The sequence below is a fragment of the Herpailurus yagouaroundi genome, unplaced genomic scaffold (assembly GCF_014898765.1).
Source record: "Herpailurus yagouaroundi ecotype Mexico unplaced genomic scaffold, PumYag 181, whole genome shotgun sequence".
In the NCBI taxonomy this organism is placed as follows: Eukaryota; Metazoa; Chordata; class Mammalia; order Carnivora; family Felidae; genus Herpailurus; species Herpailurus yagouaroundi.
Window position 1 is genome coordinate 31,624,097 of NW_024412412.1, and position 5,054 is coordinate 31,629,150.

Consider the following 5,054-nt stretch of genomic DNA (forward strand, 5'->3'; position numbering starts at 1 on the left):
TGTTGATGGACGTACGGCTCTCATAATATCCTAAAACCATGGAACTAAACAGTTTAAGTGGGTAAATTGTATGATATGTGAATTATATCTCAATGAAAGTGTTAAAAAAATCTGGGGGCTCAGAGGGAGGCCACTTGATTTTAAGCAGAAAAGTGTCATTATTAGATTTGCTCTTTAGAACATTTTCTCTGGAATCAATATGGAAGGTGGTTGGGATAGGGCAAGGCTGGAAAGATTGGAGCCAGTCAGGAGGGGGTTGCAGTAGTGGGAGAGACATATGGTACCTTGAACTAAGGCTGCAGTCGCATGCACAGAGGGGAGCGGACACATCCGAGACGTTAAGGAACAAAAGTGACCTGACCTGGTGAGTATCTGATGTGGGGGGTGGGAAGTTAGGAGTTATCACCCCAGTTACTCCCTGGGGCCCTCGCGTGGCTGGAGCGAACTGTTTGCTCCCCCTCTGAAGGATCTTCACCGGAAAACCAGGAAGAGTTAGTTTGGAGGGAAATGCTGTGTTCACTTCCAGAGGTGATGAATTAATTGGAGGTACCTATGGGGCATCTAAATGGCTTTGGTTATACTATTCTGGAGCCCAGAGGAGAGAGCGAATCCAGAGTTGACCCAATACGTTATTTTCTTCTCTTACCACCTCACGAGGTAGCTATTAACCCAGTGGACAAGAATACACCTATAGATACTGAAGCATATAATATATGCAAGATTGGCTTGCAGCCCCCTTCCAGCAGACTTAAACATGAAATATAGCAATATTTCTTGAGTCAAGGGCCCCAGGTCAGTTTCTCCTATTGGTTTATCATGGTCCGTATTCGAATAGCTTCAAGGACCATTTTTTAAAAAAGTTTAGGGGCGCCTGGGTGGCGCAGTCGGTTGAGCGTCCGACTTCAGCCAGGTCACGATCTCGCGGTCCCTGAGTTCGAGCCCCGCGTCAGGCTCTGGGCTGATGGCTCGGAGCCTGGGGCCTGTTTCCGATTCTGTGTCTCCCTCTCTCTCTGCCCCTCCCCCGTTCATGCTCTGTCTCTCTCTGTCCCAAAAATAAATAAACGTTCAAAAAAAAAAAAAAAGAAAATTTTAAAAAAGTTTATTTAGTTATTTGGGCGAGGGCAGAGAGAGAGGGAGAGAAAGAGAATCCCAAGCACTGTCAGTGCAGAGCCCGACACGGGGCTTGAACCCAGGAACCATGAGACCGTGACCTGAGCTGAAATCAAGAGTTGAACACTTAACTGACTGAGCCACCCAGGCACCCCAAGGACCCTACTTTTAAGCTGAAGTTAGGACCCACCTGCTGTCAAGGGTTGAATCAGATGCAATGAAAACAAATATTTGGATGAAAGATTAGCTTAAAATGTAGACTGTTTAGCCATAATGTGTATCCCTTTTTTTTTAAATTTTTTTAAATGTTTTTATTTTATTTTTGAGAGAGAGAGAGAGACACAGTGAGAGTAGGGGAGGGGCAGAGAGAGACAGAGACAGAATCGGAAGCAGGCTCCAGGCTCTGAGCTGTCAGCGTAGAGCCCGACATGGGGCTTGAACTCACAGACTGCGACATCATGACCTGAGTCGAAGTCAGACGCCCAACTGGCTGAGCCACCCAGGCACCCCAGTGTGTATCCCTTTTGATAGCACGTACTGGGAAGCAGTCTGGTTCGGTGGACAGACAGCCAGGCAGACAGACAGCATGGCACTCCACCATTGACTTGCCGTATGCTTTTCAGCAAGTTCTCTGATTCTCGGATCTCTCATCTGAAAAATGAGAATAACTACATTTTCCATGTGGTAGGTTACAGATAAAAACTTTGTAAAGCGCCTGGCCTGGCACAGGGTAAGATCTCAATAAATAGTAGTTATTATTAATATGCTGACCTTCCGTTTTTGAAAAGAGTTGATACGGTGCCAGAAAGTCAGCGTTCCATTTTTTGGTACTCTCTTCTAGTTCCTAGATCTGTTCTAGCTACGTACATCAATCCTGCCTCTTGGTAAATGTTATTTTAGACTAAGTATATTTTAAGTTTGTTCCCTTAATGAATTGCATGATTTTAAACTGACAGCTCTTTGATCTAATTTGCTCGCAGATTATGCAAGAAATAAATATTTTATTGCAATGCAAAAGTCAGTCAGTTTTTGCACCCCTTTCCTCCTCCTCTGCTTGGGGGGAGTGAGGAGGGGTTCGTAGGCATGCCAGTGGATGACGCTTTGTGTCTGACTCAGATCCAGATGGCGTGGATCTGAAAGACCTCGGCGTATGGCTTGACCTTGGCCCCCATGTCCCCTCCGCCTGTTTCTGCATTCAGCAACTTCTCTTCCCTGTACCAAATCTGGACTTTCTCTATCCTTTTCTCCTCCGGGGTGTCCACCACCCTCTGGGGATTCCAAATGGCTCAAGCAGGCAAGCTGGGATCCATGCGGGCAGAGGGGCTTTTTAGGGCTTCCTCCAGCCTGGGGCAGGCAGGTGGGGGGAGGGCCTGATGCTCCCATCAGGGCCCCAAGGGGCCTTGGCTGGCTTGGCGGCATTCCTTTTGTATTTTCTCCAAAAGATGCTCCTGGGAGCCAACCAGAAAGCTTTCTGTGTTCATTTTGTATCGGGGGCGGTGGGGGGGGGGGCGGCGGCGGGGAGCAAACACACAGCTTTGGCGAGGGAACATCAGACCTATAATAATAATTCAGTTCTCTGACATTAAAGTGCAAAAACATTTTCCATGACAGCTTAACATTAATCACCACCACTTGCTGCTATAGATGCCTCTCCCTTATGCAGTGCCAGCTTTGGGACAACTGTTAAGGCAGCCACATGGCTTCCAGGGAAAGAGCGTGAAGCCTGCACAGACAATCGGCAAGCTGATTTTCTCCACTCTCCCTTTTGTCCTGGGGAGGATGTGTTTTCCGCTAAGAGAGTAAGAAGGGGCTGGTAATTGATCACAGAGAACAAGCCACAATTGACTCTTAGGGGTGGGATTATAAATGCATCTGGTGCTCTTAGTGACATTGATAAACCACCAGAGACGCCAGCTTTGCAACCGAATGTTCCGGAAATTGCGCCTACGGTCTTTGAACTCACGTCAAGGGAAAAGAAAGGAGTTTATGCGTATCACTTTCTGTATCCCGCTGATGAAAATTAATAATCAAATTCTACCCAGACAAGGTCAAAGTAGAATTGTTCAACAGACACTTATTTGCTTATTATCAAAACACTTAATTCGTTCCTGCTGCTGATGAGAAGTTGACATTGTTTCGGAGGGTAAACGGTGAGCCTGAAAAGTCTTCCTCTTTCTCCTAATTCCTTAGTCCTGTTCTGTAGAGACTACCACTATAATTTTTTTTTAATGTTTACGCATTATTTTTGAGAGACAGAGAGAGACAGAGTGCGAGCAGAGGAAGGGCAGAGAGAGGAAGACACAGAATTTGAAGCAGGCTCCAGGCTCCGAGCTGTCAGCACAGAGCCCGACGCGGGGCTCGAACTCACGAACTGTGAGATCGTGACCTGAGCCCAGTCGGACACCCAGCCCACTGAGCCACCCAGGCAGCCCTAGAGACTACCACTATATACACTTTCCTGTATGACCTTGAAGAAGCTGTTCTTCTGCATACAGGCCTACGTGTCTATATGCGCGTGTTGTGGGCGTGAGTGTATATATTTGCACTATGCAGAAGCTTTTTTCATTTAACAACATATATTGGACACCTTTTCACATCAGTGCCTAGAGATCTACTTCATGGTTTTTAATGTTACATAGCGTTCCTTGATGTGCATGTGCATGTGCGTTATTTAACCGGACCTCTAACATTGGACGTTTGAGGGATTTTTTTTGTTCGCTTGGTTTGTTACTATGAACAAGACCACAACCCTCATGTTTGGAGATTCATCTGCTTGTACGCTTGTGTGAGTTTACGTGTTAAATAAACTCTAGGAGTGGAATATTTAAGTCAAGAGGTATGCGAGGCTGTGTCTGTGAAAGATTGTGAAGTTGCTCTCCAAGTAGACGATAAACGAATACCGAAAGCCTTCTCCACGCTCGGCATTGTGCTGGTTGCTGGGATAAAAGGTCACAGTCCCTTTCCTTGACGAGCTCACAGGGGACACACAGCCAATAAATTATTATAATGTAATGTGGTAAGCACCACAATAAGGGTTTTATGACCCTCATCACTTTCCTGTGTTAGCCACGAGTTTTATTCCCTCCCTGTGAATTAAAAAAAAAAAAAAAAAAAAAGAGGAAAAGATTTTTGAAGTGTTTTCATTCCAAAACACATTTTTGGAATGTGATATGTTTCCCGGCTTAAAAAAGAAACAGGGGCTCCTAGGTGGCTCCTTCAGTTGAGGGTCCAACTTCGGCTCTGGTCACGACCTCACGGTTTGCGAGTTCAAGCCCCACAGTGGGTTGTCTGCTGTCAGCACAGGGCCAGCTTTGGACCCTCTGTCCCCCTCTCTCTCTGTCCCTCCCCTGCTCACACACACGCTTTCTCTCTCTCTCAAAAATAAATAAACATTAACCTAAGAAAGAAAGAAAGAAAGAAAGAAAGAAAAGAAAGGAAGGAAGGAAGAAGAAAGAAAAAGAAAGAAAAAGAAAGAAAGAAAAAGAAAGAAAGAAAAGGAAGAAAGAAGAAAGAAAAAGAAAGAAAGAAAAAGAAAGAAAGAAAGAAAAAGAAAGAAAAAGAAGGAAAGAAAGAAAGAAAAGAAAGGAAGGAAGGAAGAAGAAAGAAAAAGAAAGAAAAAGAAGAAAAAGAAAGAAAGAAAAGGAAGGAAGAAGAAAGAAAAAGAAAGAAAGAAAAGAAGGAAAGAAAGAAAAGGAAGGAAGAAGGAAGAAGAAAGAAAAAGAAAGAAAAAGAAGGAAAGAAAGAAAGAAAGAAAAAAAGAAAAGAAAGGAAGGAAGGAAGAAGAAAGAAAAAGAGAAAGAAAAAGAAAGAAAGAAAGAAAAGGAAGGAAGAAGAAAGAAAAAGAGAAAGAAAAAGAAAGAAAGAAAGAAAAGGAAGGAAGAAGAAAGAAAAAGAGAAAGAAAAAGAAAGAAAGAAAGAAAAGGAAGGAAGAAGAAAGAAAAAGA